The sequence below is a fragment of the Peromyscus leucopus genome, chromosome 1 (genome assembly GCF_004664715.2).
Source record: "Peromyscus leucopus breed LL Stock chromosome 1, UCI_PerLeu_2.1, whole genome shotgun sequence".
NCBI lineage: Eukaryota > Metazoa > Chordata > Mammalia > Rodentia > Cricetidae > Peromyscus > Peromyscus leucopus.
This window is the reverse complement of record NC_051063.1, coordinates 126500282-126518338: the sequence shown is the minus strand read 5'-3', so window position 1 is coordinate 126518338 and position 18057 is coordinate 126500282.

The window sequence follows — 18057 nt, the reverse complement described above, 5'->3', positions numbered from 1 at the left end:
TGTAGTAGGAGTGTCTGTGTCTTATTGAAGGAACCAAAATGGGACAGGAGGGGTGAGGAATGGATTGGGGTCTGTTCACACTCCCTTATGTCGATCCACCTCCATACTGTATACAGGAATCAGGGCTGTATGTTACTGCTACTTTAGCACATGCACAGTCTTAGTGGTTTGTCTGTTCTACTCAAATCCCTGCCCCCCAATTCAGAAGTCCCTGGAGCAGTCAGAAGTTGTATGAGAAACACTAACTATACTTAGCAGTTCATGTGACACCTGACCACACATATAATAAAATGAAAAAAGAGAACAGTGGATGATAATGAGAGAGGAAAAAGTCTCACAACCACGGTTGACCACTTTACCAGAGAGGCAAGACTGGGCTTTAGAATAGCTGGCTCATCTCTAGCTATTTGGAGGTTTGCTATCTGTAGATAAAAGGGAAAGCCATTTTTAGGGTATAAATCTATTGCTTTCTCAGATCACTAACTATGAATAAATTGGACTTAGAGATTCAATTTTTTCTCTCTGCTCATTGGGCTCTGTGGTGACAGGTACCATGAGCTCAGATATTCTACTTCTAGAACCCATGAATATCTGAGTCCGTAAAGAAAGATATTGTGAATATTGTGCAGTGAAGTAAGACTGCAAACTGGCTGCTTTTAAACCAGAGATTAGCCCACAGAGTTCTGAATGCTTATGCACCAACTACAGTCTATCCCTTGACTCTCATTCACCAAGAAGAGGGCACTTAGTGAAGCCTTCTGGAGCCAATTAGGTAATGAGTCCACCAACATCAGTGAGGTTGTCATCTTGTGAAAAAAAAAAAAAAAAAAAAAAAAAACCTGAGAAGTGCTTGGCTCCTTTCATTATAAATGAACTGACAGGAAGAGACTCCTCATCTGAATTGCCTTTAGTTACTTACAATGCTTTTTGTCAAATGTCTGCCTCCAACGGGCCTTCTAGCTAGTCTCTTTCTAGCTTCTATTTTGAACTGCTATAGGCTGAGGAACTGCTTTACCCTATTCATTGCTTAACGGTCAAAGTTCTGTTCAAGAGTCTTCAGAGAGAAGGAATGTGCTCAGAAGCTTATAAACTCAGAGTTGTCACACATACCAGATAAATGCAATGATAATTTTAAAGAATCTGTCCACTGTGTCTATACTGTGGAATCAGGGAGAGTGTGTAGCCTGCTAGATGCTGCAGATACTGTACCAAACACAGGCAAAAAAATTAGGCATTTCAGTTCACTTGGGTTTTCAGTGGGTCTACCCAGGCACACAAGGAATTATTAAGCACTCTGGGAATTCTATGCCCTCCAAATGACTGGCACAATGTCTGGAAGCATTATGGTTACTCCAGTGATGCTTTGCTTTTTTACACTCTTGTTTCAGTGGGTTTGATGTGGGAGTTGGGAGCCACCCTAGAGATTTACCCCATGTGTGATGTTTGAGTGTAAATCTCATAAGGACTGGGCAATCAGAATGAGAAATTCACTTACAATGAGTGAAAATACAGAAGGAAACTTATGGGTTTTTTCCTCCCTAAGATTTTGTATTTGAACTTACCTTAGAGAGTTTTATAGTGAGAAAGATATACAGACTTCAGTGAATATGAGCAATACGCAGGCGGGTGTTATTAAATACATAATACTGATTGAAGAATCTAACAGATTCCATACATGATACAAGCTTCTCTGGTCACCCATTGACTATGTCATGTTGAAATTGTACATTGTGTCCCTTTCAAATATAGAAAATTCCCCAACAGTATCTCAAACACTGTGTATATGAGTTTGTGTTTTTATATGTGCTTGTGTAAGTATTTTTGTGTTTGTATCTGCATGTTTGTGTGTGTTTGTGTGTTCATACATGTGTATTTGTATGAATGTGTATCTTTGTGTAGCTGTATTTATCATTTATGTGTGTATTTATATGTTGTGTGTTTGTGTGTGTACTTGTATGTCTTTGTGTAGTTGGGTTTGTGTGTGTGTATGTTTGTGTTTATGTGCTTTTGTGTCATTGTGTGTTCTGTGTGTGTTTGTGTGCGTGTTTGCTGTATAACATCACCAAAATTAGAGTGAGTAATGTCTAACTATAAATAGACATTAGAATGAATCTTGCCAACAGGATAGTGCTTTCTGGCAAATGACCTTAAGGCAAAGTTCTGGATATTAGTAGAAGCCCTTTAATGTATGAGTGACATCTGCGTGTGTATAAATATGGCAGACCTCACCAAACTATGTGCTGAAAAATGTGAGAGCATTCTTTCAGAGGAAAAGCATGCATCCACAGAAATACCTCACTTTTAAAGAAAGGCATACAAAGAAAGATTGGAGAATGTTAGTGCCTGTGGAGAATTCCTGAGACTGCAGCTTTGACTAGACTTTTGAAAAAGCCACCACACTGGAACTGAGTGTTGGCCACCAGCAAGAGAGCTTAAATATCCATGTATCATAGAGAAATTTATAAGAATAAAATACAACTTGCACAAAGTGAAAAGGATCCATAAATGCAGTCTTCTTTTATTATTTTGTTTTTTTGTTGCTCATTTGTTTTAGAATCATATTCTCACCCTCATGCAGGGATTAATGTGCTCAACTCTGCCTGGCTGTACCACTCATGGCTCTGATGTGAATTTTTAGTTGTTGCTTAGACAATAGAGTATTTGTCTGGGTGAAAATGTGACTTGAAAATTCCTTGAAGCTGCATATGGAGACATAGGCATGAAATCGCAGGGCTAAGGAGGCTGAGCTCCAGGCCAGGCTGAGATCCTTAGTGGGGAAGGGAGAGAGAGATGAGAGAGAGAAAGGAGAGTGAAGAGAGAGAAACTGAGAGAGAGAGAGAGAGAGAGAGAGAGAGAGAGAGAGAGAGAGAGAGAGAGAGAGAGAGAATGAAAAGGTAAACTAGGCATTGTATTTGTCTGTGGGACTTTTCTCTCAGCAAGCCTTTCCCTGCTGCTCTTTGAATGGCTTCAAGCTGTTTGATGTATCAAACTGAAGGTGAATAAGTTTTGTTTTGTTTTACAACTGAAGAAGATATCCTTCTGATTTCAATGGAAATGACAGTGTGTATCACGGAGGTTAAATGTTTATATAGAATTATTCTGTGCTGTATCTATTCACAGCACTTTTTACGTATTTAATGTCAGAAAGCATTATGATTGAAGGATTTAAGTATTACTAATCTCTACATTTTATGACATCCAGAGAGATTAAGTAACATTATAAAATCCACATGCCTGAGCAGGAGAGGTGGTTTAGCAGTTAAGAGTATTTAATTCTAGCGGGCGTTGGGCACGCCTTAATCCAGCACTCAGCAAGCAGCGATCTTGAGTTCAGCCACTGCTACAAGTGATTCAGAAAGACAAAGCTAACAGAAACCTTCAAAAAAAAAAAAAAAAAAAAAAAAAAAAAAATAATCTTGCAAAGACTAAGTTGGTTCCTAGATCCCACATTGGGTGACTTAGCAGTCTGTAACTCCAGTGTCAGGGGAACCAGTGCTCTTGTCTAGCTTCTGCACTAAACTATACTCAGGTGCACAAAATAAAACACACATACACACAACTAGAAGTAAAAATAAATCTACAAAAGTAACGAGATTAGGTAGTCAATGGATTTCAAAGGAAAGCCTGTCTGAGCATTGGGTTTAACCTAAATCAAGACCTTGCCAGTGCTGCAAGAAGAGGCACTTATCAGGACCTTGGAGAAGAGACCTAAGGAAGAGGAAACTGTGACACTTTTAAAGAGATGATGGCCTGTAAGAGATTTACAAACATGGGATTTCCAGGCTTCCCTTAAGAGGATTCTGTTTTGAACATGCAGGTAGCAGTAGCCCCAGTAAGCAGTTGGGCTGTCAGTTTCTGTTCCATTAAGACCTAGAGCGTAAGAACCAAGGAAATGATTATGACTGAGTTCAAGAGAATGTGAAAATGCATACCCTCACACATTTTAGAGTTCTGCCAGTTTTCTCTCTAAGGCCTTTGAGGACAGAGAGAAATGGGGAACACTCAGGAGAAGAACACACCTGGGGAATCTTTACAAAGAGCAGAAACTCACATCGTGTCCTGTGTGTGTTCTGTGCAGCTTTAGAAAGAGAAGATGGAAAGCTACTGAGTGCGGTCACAGCTGGCAAACCTTTCAAGTCATGCTCGAGTGTATTTTAAGGTCATTGCTTTGAAGTTTCAAGAGGGAGTCTCTCTCTGCTTTGAGTAAATCATACAGAGTTCTGAGAGCGACATAACTTTCACGAGAAAAACAAAACCCAGTCGCACATACTTGTATATATTTATGGTTATTATTTTATATTTGATGAGGTAGACAGCATTCCCAGAAGTAGATAAATGTTTAGAATTGGAGCTGAGCATCCCTGCATGCTTCACTCTGTGTACCCATTATGTAGAGAAGACAGCAAGCTTCCTAGCAGCATCTCAAATACCTACTTCAAATAGGAGACATAACTGTTATTAAGGAGAAGGCTCACTAAAAGCTCAGGACTAGCCTTGGCTACAGATTGGGGCCCTACACGTACAAAACAACAAATCTAAGCAAATGCCTGTGCTAGTGACCCCTGAGGGCCTGATGTTTTTCTGAGCTGCTTCAATGTGAATGAGACGATAGCCAGCTCTGCCACTTCAACACATACCTGGGGGAACAGTTAATGTTGAGTCATCATTTTGAGGCTTCAGTCTGTTATCAACTGATTAGCCTGTTATTTTGGTTTGTGGTGGGCAGCCCATCATGGCAGGGAGGAGGTGGTGGAATAGGCCGCACATTAAATGGACACTGGGTACAGACGAAGAGAAAGTGAGAGAGAGGCCAGCATCCCACAGTTCCCGTTAAGGAAGATCCCCCAATTTCCTACATCATCCAACCAAATCCACCCTGAACACTTCCAACCTTCTCCAATGTGCCAACTGATAGCAAGCCTTTGAAATACTGACTTTGGGTCTGGAGGAATGGCTCAGTATTAAAAAGCACTGGGTACTCTTATATAAGACTTGAGTTCAGTTCATAGCACCCACATGGAAACCCTCAACTGTTTGTAATTCCAGCTCTGGGAGATTCTGTGCCCTCTTCTGATGCTGAGGGTGCTTCCTGTAAATGGTACACAGATACACAAGCAGGCAAAACATCAAAACACATAAAATGACCTTGAAAAATAATTTACAAGTTAACATACTGGGGTCTTTCAGTGGCATTAAGTTCCATCAATAGCAAGAACAGTCCATTCAGTTATTGGCAACACTCACATTGTGCTTAGCCTTGAAAGTGTCAGCATGTTTTCAAGGTTAATGACTTTAGATTGTTTATGTATTGCTCTGTGTTTATATAATATTTTTGAAATATTAACTGTAATTAAACTATGCCTCGATCTTAATCTTTCAAGTCACAAATGCAAACCTATCATTCAGTCTACTACATCTGCACCTTAAGCCACCAGGTGATCTGAATTCATCTCCTCTTCATGGCTTTACAAGCCACAGCTGGCCAAGTGCTGGTTCCTATTGTGGGAATATTCAGATAACCCCTTGGCCTTTGGACTGCATTGAAGTGTAATTGTATTTAGAGTAGTGACTGTGTATCAGGCACAACTCCAAGAACCTGGTATACAATGACAGTTAGGACAGGCTAATCTGACTGGTTTCATGAAATGTATGTTTCAGAAGAAGAGAAAATTTAAAAAAGCAGAGAGATAACGTACTGAATAATCACAAAAGAATAAAGCAGAAAATGCTATGGCTCATACACTGTCAGAAAATTCACCTGAAAGAGACAGCAGATGAGCTGTGTCCCCAAACTATGAGTGTCCAATGTGATCAGAAGAATACAACATGGTCAATGTAAAAGAATTAGGATGGAAGGCATCAGGTATCACGACAGCATTTGGAATGTACTCCTTTTGTAGCTTTTACTTTTCATCTCTCCCACATCTGCTCACTCTGGACCCTCCCTTCCCACCTTCCTGTTCCATGTAGCATCTGCTTAACCGCCACTCTTCCCTGCCACCCACTGTACCCATTGTTACTCTCCATTTCCTGTTTGCAGACTTCAGCACATTTATACCCTTTACACACACACACACACACACACACACACACACACACACACACACACACCTCTATATAAAAAACTTTAATTTTAGAGGTAAATATTCTCCTTCCATTTATCTGAGGAGTGATGAAGGAAAAGATTTTCTTGAAATTACATTTTAAACTCAACTGGAGTATAACATTGACAATCCAAAGATGTAAATCAAGAGACTTGTTAGGAGAAAATCTAAATTCAGCTCAAGAATGTAGTCATAGGAACAACATTTACCATTTGGTTTATAGGGATCCACAGTGACTAAAAACTGGCATGTATTGTCTTGAAAATGCTTCCTACAAATGAGAAACTCAAGAATGAAGGAAAGCTGTGGTCCCTCCACTAAACCTGAGATGGCATGTCCAGAGTGACTGAGAATCTCTGTCTTGTGCCCCAGGAAAGTGGATAGCTGCTAGCAGCATCTCTATCTCTATAGTCATGTTTGGCACACATGTCTTCTTGAAAAACTTTTAAAAAAGCTGAAATCTGTTTTTATACAAGACTCCATGTTTTCAAAGCTGTTGCTTACTGTGAAAAATTTTACTTCTTTTCCAATCATCACTATTTTTCCTGTAAAATAATATAAAAAAATTACCCCCTCAATCCCACCCAGAAAAGCTTAATTTTTAGTAGGATAAATAAGTGTCACCATCTTCTCTGGACCAAATTGCCCCTTTCTATTATTAATGATATAGAGCTTTAGCAGGGCACTTGGCTTCTTCCCAGCATAGACAAAGACTCCATGGGCTGAGAGTTCAGGGACCTGGGGTATGGTGTATCACCTTGGAGGTTTTCACTGTGAGATAAACAAGGATTAGAGCTAATTTGTTCAACACAGTACCCAGAATTCACCATGTGTATGTGTACTTGAAAGACCAAAAAAATAGAATTCTTGCTAATTATGTAAATTCAAACAGATGCAGAAAAACCCAAAGACACCAAAAGGATCTTGGAGATAATGGATACGTTAATTACCTTGATTATGGGGATAGCTTTATTGGTGTGTGCACATATCCAAACAAAAAAAATTGTACATCAAATATGCACAGCTTTTTGTATCAACTATACCCTAATAAATTGTCAAATTTTTCAGTAACAGTGAACCTAGACAGTGACTCACAAAGGGATAATGAAAACACACTGTAAGAATGGTATTTATCTGTCTATACATCAGTCCATCTATCATTGGTTATCTACAATGTGAAAGCAGAATGTAGTTCTTTTGGAAGATGGGAGGAATATTCAGTGCAGGGGAAAAGAGCATTAAGTGGGATACATATGGCAAAAGTACATAATATATTAGAATGAAATATCATTATAAAACCAAAAAACTTGTCCGATGAGAATATGCTAATGGAGAGATTTTTATAAATGTCAACCATAGAGCATTATTGGTGCCATTATTTCTGGAAACATGATTTTCTGCCTCTTTCATTTTTATCTCACAAAAATTAGATCATCCTAAATTAGAAAACACAGTATCATTTACTTTTACAGAACCCTCCTCCACTAAAAAAAGTACCAAGTATAGTGGCCCCAAGTTCAGCTTCAAGGTTCCACATCATCTAAAGGTAATCTGGTAAATGATGGAAATAAAGCTTCTAACTCTGAGTTTGAAAGTATTGATTTTGAGTGGTTTCTTTCCATCTTAGAACTTGAACTAAGGATATAATTTATTCTTTAACTCTCCAAATGAGTGGATATATACATGATGAAACATGAGTAATAAAAGTAGGTCATTTCAAAGTCAAATTTAATTTCTTGGTGGTGTTATTGTCATACTTAGGCAATGTTGAGAAGGATAGATGGAGAGAAATTGAACATGAATTAAGGGATACTGTGTGACCCAGGCATCAATGTAAACCATGATAAATGAGTGTCACAAACATGTGACCCAGCCACATAGAAGGAAACACATTTCTCATATACAGAACTTCAGAAAATAGTGTCTAAAAAGCAGCTTTACATTCTCTCAGATCTGATTCCCTGAGGGTGTATGGTGTGCGCAATTCTGAGATGGGTTACAGGATATGGTATGAGCACAAACTAAATTATAAATGAATGAACCTGAGCAAATGAACTAATGCACAGTGAAATGAAGTGGCAGAGAATATCACCACATGACCTTGTCTCTTGTACCTAAGAAAAGTTTCCTTTATGCAAATGGCTATACAAAAGATTCATCATTCAAATTTCATCCGACATCTTGATTATAAGAAACATTTTCCAACTCTATACATTTAGCCTATGCTAAGTGCATATTAGCATCATTTCTTTCCATAAATCTGAAGCTGTTTTTACTTCTGAGGAAGTCACAACCCTCCTCTCTGAACAAAACAATACAAGCAGCCTGACACCACATGCATGATACAAGAGGAAGCCTGGGTATCTCTAACAGGGGCAATTCAGTAGGGCTCTGTATCCATAGTGACCACTCAGGATAGAAACTGGGTCAAGGCAAGTGTTCAGGTAACAGATCAACACTATTCCTTGTGGGGTTCTGAAGTTAGTAGGATGCTGGTCCATTGGCTGTCTTTATTACAAATTACTAAAAGTTCTTCAAAGATGAAATTGACACGTTAAGTATTTTAATTCCTTTTATGTTGCTGTAATAAATGTCATGACCAAAAGCAACTTAGCCTAGGAAAATTTTGAAAGATCAATTTCAGCTTGCACTTCCAAGTTACAGTCCATCACTGATGGAAGTCAGGACAGGAACTAAAGCAGAGACCACAGAGGAATGTTGTGTACTAGTTTAATCTCTAGCTCATTAATTGATTCATGCTCACTAGCTTTTTATATACCCCAGACCCTACTGCCTAGGAACTGTACTATGCATGGTGGACTTAGTATACATCAACAAAGAAGACAATCCCACAGATGTTGCCAAAGGTAAATGCGATAGACACAATTCTTCAACTGAGGTTCTTTCTTCCCAGGTGACACTTATGCTGCATCAACTTGAGAACTAACTAGAAAAGCAGGTAGCTAAAAGTGGAGATAGTTGATGTCTGTTACAACCATAAGTCCTCATATGGAGAAAAAGTGGATGGGAAGAGGTCATATCACAGGAAGTCAATGTGGAAACTTGTTCAGCCTGTGCTAAGGGTAAAGGCAGGAAGCTGCTGTCGACCCATAGCCACCTGTGGAGGTTATGGCAGGCAAAGGAAGATGGGAGCCCTGTCTTTCAACTTCCTGAAAAGAGTCAGTCCCTCTGTCACTTTTATTGTAGCTTCATAACACTCTTGTCTAATTCGAACTTAAAAACTGTAAGAACATGTGTTTGCTTGGGGCATAAAATGTAAGCATTAACTTTGAAGTATTTTGTTAATAAGACACTAACACAGTAACAAGTTTTAAATTATGCCCAAATCAGTTTGATACTTCTAATTTAAGTATGCTATAAAGTAAAAATAAGTAGATGTAAAAGTTCAATGAACCACAATACACAGATACCCCTCAGCAAACTTCTTCCCGATGAGCAGACTATTAATTGTAAAACATCACAGCAAGACTTCTGAAAAGCACAAAGATAACACAGCACATTTGTGTTATTTTAACAAGTACTAGATTTTTGATAATGTGCTACAGCTAAAGGAAGCTAATGGAATGTGCATGATATCTGCCAGGTCCCTCATATTCACATGCCAAACACTAAGCTGTAATTGCATCATCACACTGTGTCCTTAATCCTTTTCTGTGGTGTGTGTGTGTGTGTGTGTGTGTGTGTGTGGTGTGTGTGTGTGTGTGTGTGTTCTGGTATTTGTGTGCCTTGCGTGCAAATGGAGGTCAGAGAACAACTTGATGAAGCAGAAACTCTCCTTGCTTCTGTTACCCTGTGTGACCCAGGCTACCTGGCTTGGGAGCTTTCAGCTAATTCCTCTGTCTCCATTTTTTATCTCCCCATAGGAACACTGAGATCACAGATGCCTACAATGACAGCAGGCTTTTCACATGTGTCTCAGGAGAGAAACTCGGATCATCAGTCTTGTATGTAGTGAAATTTTTATCCACTGAGCCATCTGCCTGGCTCAGCACAGAGCAGATTAGTTTCCTGGCCAGTGGCCAGCTCAAAGGACTGCTAACATTGCTCAGTGATAATCAGACCTGGTCCTTAGTAAATGCACAGTAGTTATAAGTAAACACAGGGTAAGTTATTGCTGAATAAGAGAACTTATAAATCAGTGTGCATGGACAGTGAAGTTTTACCTACACATGGGGAGAGAATGATTTCCCAGCATTTCTGTGGGTTTTGCTTGATCACATTCTTATGTTTCTGAAGGACAGGAAAGTTTCAGCCCCTGAATATCACTCACAAGTAAGCCCTTTTTACTACGGACAGAACTTGTTGCTGTCTTCTCAAGTTCAAGACTTACTGCAAATATACAAGAGGTTACTAGACTTCTACCATGTTCTACATGGAGACAATACACAAATCTTAATTTGTTTAAGAAAAAGTTATAAAAACAGAATATGCTGAAATGAGATGTCACTAGGTTGGGGGCACCTTACATTTGGTGATCCCATTATTACAAAGGATCTCAGGTGACTACAACACCTGTCCAGTCTGGCATGTGGCTTGTGCTGGCACTAGAATGCAGATTTTGCCCTCTAACACATGGTACAGGAGGCCTGCCACATGGTGCATCAGAGCTGCCCTGAAACAATGGGAAGAGAGGATCTACAGAAATTCCATGTGAACTTCGTATGTTCTCTTTACTTTATTCCTCTCTGCCGTTATTTTGCCTCACCCTCATGTTTATGTGAAGCCAACCTGTGGGACACCTGCTCTCCCTTTTCCCCCCAGGGTACCCTTGAGAAGGGAGAAGTGAGAAATATTTAGATAGAAATATAGAGGGGGGGAGAGATAGATAGAAACACAGGATAGCCTCGGGAAGGCCAGGGTCAAAACCCACCAGCCCCTTCTGTCTCTTCTAAAGGGCTATTTATAGAAATGCCATGGGGTGGAGCAAAAGATCCCCTCCCCCAGCACAGCCAAGTGTAGACCCTTCCAAACACCTGGTAACCACGCATGTGGTCAATCCATCCCCTTATGCAGCCCTGCTGGGTAAAGCAAGCTCAGACTTCACTAGGAAACCTCTGTGAGCTCCCACACCAACCACACTGGGAGGCTCTGAGGATGCTGCTGGAGAGGTGTCTGTCCTCTCTGGAGAGAAAAATTAAACTTCATAGGAAATTAGAAAAAGGAAAGGATTCTAAAATAGTCACTGATTAAGGTGAATTTGTTTTATTTATTGCATTTCAGACTTTAAATTTTCTATTAAAACACAAAGCCAAAAAAAAAAAAAAACCCCAAAACCATGTAGTTATATCATTTGAGGTAACTAAATGTGGATTGTTGAACCATCTTGCTTTCAGTAGAAGGTCATAAAACTCAGTCACACAGAAACTAATGAATTTTTTAGACCTTCACCTAAGAGACAGGAAAGCCAGATCATTTCTGTCTGTAAATGTATTCACACTGTTAGGAATCCTTAGGAAATCTCTCCTCTTAGTGTCAGAGCAATAACTTAACTGAGGGCTGAAGAGGCATTTGACTTTCATGTGCTGTCAATTGCAAAGACCAGTGGGTAATGCAAACATGAAGCATAATTTTTTTCTAAAGATTTGTTTGAAAAGAGAATTTCTGTCTTTATTTTATTAGGTTAATTATAGTGAGGCCAGGCTGGAGACTTAAAAGTCAGCTTAATTAAAAATGAAAGTGGTTATTTGCGATGTCAGATAAGACTTAAAGAACTGATTTGAAAATAGGATCAGTAGGAACACAGTGTGTTCTTTTGTCATACACACGAGGACTCTCTTTCTAAGAACATTCTCAAATCAAGAGCAAGTTTTAACCCCTAAAGGTGACGGCGTTTCACGAACAAGAAGACACCAGAGAAAAAGCATTCTATTGAGCAAACATTCCTCTGTTCTGAACAAACCACAGCTCATGTTATTTTGAATTGAACTCATTTTATAACAAGAGATCACAAGCATGACTGTAGTGTTAGATGTGGAAAGTCAGGCTCTGGGAGGCTGCATCTTTGAAGAGGAATAGTGGAAAAGAAGACCTTAACATGTTTGAGAGGAGGATTTCACACAAGAGGAGTTGTAATATAATGTGATATTCAACAGAAACTATTCTTTTCTAAAATTGTTGAGAAATAAACATACTTGGTGATACTTATAAAGATAGATGATGGAGACAGGTAGGTAAATAGGTAGATAGATGGAAAGATAGATGATAGATTGATGATAGGTAGATAGATGGATGATAGATAGATGATACTTGGTAGGAGATAAACAGTAAGTAGATACATGTGTAGAAATATGATAGATAACAGTTTATGAGAGAGAGGGAGAGAGAGAGAGAAAGAGAGAGAGAGAGAGAGAGAGAGAGAGAGAGAGAGAGAGAGAGGTGGTGATAGCAAAATAGGTGATACATAGCTAATGGACAATAGATTAACAGAAAATCAGATGAGCAAAATGTGATAAAATTTTCTGATACAGGAAGTATAAAATAAAGATTAAAATTTAAATTTTTAATTGTGGTAATTTTAAAATTATGAACAATGAACTTAAAATGTATCTGCATTACACATGGAACCAACAATGATTTGAATCTAGTCGTTATTCACAACCTTTCACATTCTGTATCAAATTTAAAGCCAGTGTTGTGGCTAAATCAGCCCCAGGTTGTCAGTCATCTGATCTTCATACAGTTCCCATTATCCAGGATGGATGGCAGTGTGCTTTGGAAATATAACACACCATATCCAAACTACATTCAAATTCTCAAAGTGTGCAGAAAAGTAACTTCCTGAATTGTGGTGAACATTTCCATAAGGTGGAATTCCCACAGCAAAGTGCAGAATCTGGCAAAGATCACCCTTGATTGTATCACAAGCATGGTGGCAGTGTGTGTGCATTTTTCTGTTTTAAATTTTGTTTTTCAAAGATTTATTTGTGTTTATAAATATTGAATGTTCTCTCTCATATTTTTTGTATTCTGTTTTGTATTTTTTCTTTCATAGACTTTATATACATTTTAGATATTGTATTAGTCAGGGTTCTCAGAGAAATATATGTGGGATTTTTTAGAATGTCTGATTTACAGATTGTGGTTTAGCTAACCCATAAATGGCTGAGTATCAATGGGAAGTCCTAGAATCCAGTAGTTGCTCATTGCACAAGGCTGAATATCTCAGCTGGTCTTCAGTAGATGCTGAATCCTAGAGTAGGCACCAATGCCAGTGAAGATAAGGACTTGCTTACAAGGTAGGAGCAAGCAGGAAAGAGAGAAATGGTTTCTTCTTCCATATATTTATAAAGGCTTCTAATAGAAAGTGTGACCCCAATTAGAGGTGTGTTTTTCCAGCTCAAAATATCTAGATTAAAGGTGTGTGTGTCTTCCTGAATCATAGATCCAGATTAAAAATAGATCTTCTCACTTCAAATTAAGAAAATTGTCTCACAGGAATGCCCTTCATTTTGAGGTGTTAGTTTCAGATTTAGTCAACAACCAAGAATAGCCATCTCAGGAGTCTACCCAAGTATCTATTACTTTTGGATATTGATTTAAAAGCAATTTAATTTCACCTCCCATTAGTTCAGTGATGGCATAAAAGAGAGTGACCCTTGTACAACTACTTTACACCCTTCAACATTGGTATAATCACTTTGTCCCAGGACTATCATTTTGTTCCAACAGGATTTCTACCCAGATGGTCATGGCATCTGCAGACAGGGAAAGTATTATTTCGCCTTATCCACCAGAAGGTTTTAACTCCCTTTTTGTCATATTTCCTTAACCAAGATTTACAGTATGATACTCATGCTGGGTATCAGGAGGGTGTCAAGATCCTTGTTGTCGGTAGAGCTTCTAGTCAAGACTGCTGGTTAGCTCCCAAATAATCACACGGAGACTTATTTTTAATTATAAATGCATGCCTGAGAGTTTAGGCTTGTTACTAACTAGCTCTTACATCTTAAGTTAACTGACATTTTTATCTATATGGCTTGGTACCTTATCTCAGTACTGCATGTTCATCTTCTGCTTCCTCTGCATCTCCTGATGACTTGGCCTTCTTCTACTCTATACTGTATTTTTGTCAGCAAGTCCTGCCTAGCTTTTTATGCCTAGCTATTAATGAGTCAGCTCTTTATTAATCAGTGATTGTAATATACATTTACAGTGTATCAAAAGATTGTTCCACATCACTTTGCTTTGTTACCAATTGTATCAGAGAGCTGCTAACTTAATGATGTATAATTAAAGTGTGTTACGCACTGTGCTTTTCTTTGTCAACTAGTCCAAAATTGCCAAGTAGATCTTAAAAACAATAATTTCATTATCAGTACTTTTTAATACACAATACTTTCAACTTAACTTTTAATCTTCAGTCAGTTATCTTTAGCAATTTTAATGTATTTACAATAGCAACCTTATGTTTGCCTAGGATTTCCACCAATTTTGCAGTCTCAGACAGAATGTATTTTGAATTCTTTGTTATTCCTATATGATTTGGGAATATAAAATAATGTGACCTTTAGGGAAAGCAGATCTTTATTCTTTGCATCACTATGGCTGATTTTCTCCCTCACTAGGGCATTGATAGCTTTAGAAGGCCAGAAATATTATGTGTATATTCCCCAAATGTGACTACTGAAGTGGCCCGAAAGTTATAGAGGCCAGTTAATCATTACAAATATTTTAACTGATAAGAATTGGACACTTGACTAAGGACTTCTATGTCTATTGCTGCATGTCATAGATGCCTTGTAAATCTCTCATCTGCCTTGTTCTTTGCTTCCCTCTTGAATAGGACATCAAGGTCAGTGAGGGGGTAACAGATAGACACTGTAGAATGTTCCTCCGAAAGTGATGGTACTGCTGACACTGGACTCTAACATCTGAAGAACATGCCACCATGCTGCAGGACACCACGAAAACATTTGGACTTCATCTACCTATGAGTTTTGGTCTGGGGTTGAGTTCCATCCAGTTGATATTTAAGCTTCCTCGCTGTGCTATGAAACAAATATAGCTGACTAAGAGTCGTACGAACGTTTTCGGATGCGGGAGAGGCTCCCACACGTTGCTGACGGCGGCACAGTCCCCACTCCGACCCCGAGAGGGGAACGGAGAGGGCTCGCCTCGGGCTGGCCAGTGTGAAAGACGAGACAGAAACACAAACTCCGAGACAGTGGTTTTTTATTTTTGCTTTTCTTTTGTTTTGGTTTTTGGTTTTTGATATATAGAGAGAGTTTAAAGTGGGTCAAATAAAATACTCTTTGAGAAGGGAGTTTAAGGGAACTGAAAGCTAAGTCAAATAGTAAAATAATCTCAGAAGGCAAGATGCTGAATTCCTCTACAAGTCTCACAGCTCTTCAGCCACAGAGCTGTTATTTTCCCCTTTATTTGGGTCTGAAGCCATCAGATTTCAGCTTAACTGAGAGTTGGAGAGGTAGGGAAGGTTGTCACCCAAATTCAAATATTATAATCATACTTTTCCCACAGAGATCCACTTATCTCCAAACTCTTAATTATTTTTAGAGCATGTTATATCTCTGATTAATTTTCATAATTTTGGAAAGTTTGTTTTATCAAAACTTCCAGTGGTTCCATTGCTTTCCTGGAAGACTTCTTTGAAGCCATTACTCTGCCATCTTTATATTCTCAATGGCTGTACTTCTCATACAGGCCACTGAGACTTGAAGGGTTGGCAGAAAAAAAAAAAAAAAAAAAAAAAAAAAAAAAAACAAAACAAAACAAAAAAACAGCATGGAGCCAGCTTCTTTTAATGATCTTTTCAATTTGTCCACAGTCAGAAGGCAGAGAAAGATGAATGTTGGCTCCAGTTTGATTTCTCCTTTTTATTCATTGCAAGACAAGATTCAGTGCTGTGCACATTTGGTATAGGTTCCTCCACAGATAAACCTCTCTGGAAATAGCCTCCCTGCCATGTCCAGGGGTGTGTCTCCTAGATAATTCTAAATCCAGTCAATATTAACTATATTAACTATCACAAGTGGAAAGCATATATTATCAAGCTTGTATGGAATTCTTGAGTGTGATATCAAGTGTGTCTTTATATCCATATCTACTTCTTCTGGCCTTTCTTAGGCTCTTTTAATTCTGTCTGTTTGTTTTGTTTTATTCCAATGTGCTTGTTGTTGCTTTATTCATTCATTTATTTATTTTACTATTGTCACTTAAAAGCCTACTTGTTTTCTAATGACAGAAAGAAAGTAGGTGGAACTGGGTGTGGGGGGGGAGGTTGGGAAGAACTAGGAGGAGTTGATTAGGGACAACTATAATCAAGACTTATTATTTTAAAAATCTATTTTCAATAAAAGTATCCATTTTGATAAAAATAATATTTTTAATTTAAGAAATTAAAATATAATTACATAATTTTCTCTTTTCTCTTTCTTCCCTCCACCCCACTTGATCCATAACCCATCATAATCATTTCAGGGGCACCTAGGCAAAAGGAAAAGACCACAGTAAATCATGAACATCCCACAAGTTTCTTCCTCGGACACAACACACACCCAGTATTTTTTAAATTTCATAGCCTTGGGTAAAAACAATATTTTAGCCTATCTTCAAAGGAATATAAACAAAAAAATCATAAATATGCACAAACATAAATATTTGCAAACATATACACAAAACACATTCAGATACATTCACACTTGCTCATACATACATTCAAAAACCACTCATACACACAGGTATTCATATATACATGCACACATAAGAACACACACATATCCATCCACATGTGTGTGTGTGTGTGTATGTGTACACATAAATGATATGGCTATTAATAGTCATACCTTAGCTTATACACATTCAAACATGCACATACAAGTGCACACACATACATATGCATTAATTTAAATGAAAACAAACTCACGCATTAGCACTTATACATGTACATAAATATACCCACATGCACATATACATAATCATGCATGTACACACATGAACAATTATACACTTACACACACATATACGTATACACAGACTACACTCATTCATACATAAACAGACATGCACACACACACACACACACACACACACACACACACACACACGCACACATATACATCCACACGAATGCACAAAGTAAACTTCCATATTTCTATATCTCCTGTCTCTTGCAGTGTGAGAGCACAAATATATAGTGAAGAGCTATCTTCACTGTCACCCTTCAGGGCCTGTTTCTATTCACAATTATAGACTAAATTACTCTTGTCAGTTATCTGAATTTACTTGTTCATCATTGTATCATTTTTCCTGACCCCTTAAGAAAGTAACATCAAGAAAGTAGAATTAAACAATGCAAGCTTAGAGTCGTCTTGTGGGTCTGACATTAAGACTATTGAAATAGCTTTGCTGGTGTAAAGATGCTGTCATCAGGTCTGCTCTCCTCAGGAGATTCTAGGAGGCAGTGTTTACATGGCTCTTTCAGTATGTAATTACATCTGATCTTCCCAAGTCATCCAGGATAATGTCTTCATCTCACGATCTTTATGTTAAATATGTCTAACCAGTTCCTTCCACACTGTGAGGTCATAGGTCCCAATAACTAGGGAATGAACAGAAGAGAGGACTTTTCTACACATCAAAACTTCCCCTCACCTGAAAGGTAGCTATGTCTCACTGAGTGATTTAAGTTTTAATATCAAATTTATTTAATAAGGGATGATTTGATAAAGAAAAACACCACACTAGAAGAGTCATATGATAGTGTCTCAATATATTCATTACTCAAGTCAATTATTATTAGCTATGAGTAAGATTTCTATTCATAATTTAATACTATGAACTCTCCTATTCCCCAATAGTTACCTTTTGTTTAATTTTAATCCTGATTTTTTTGGCCATGAAATTTTAACCAAATATTAGAACAAAATATTTTCCAGTATATCTCATGCTATAGGTTGGGTGAGGATAAGACACC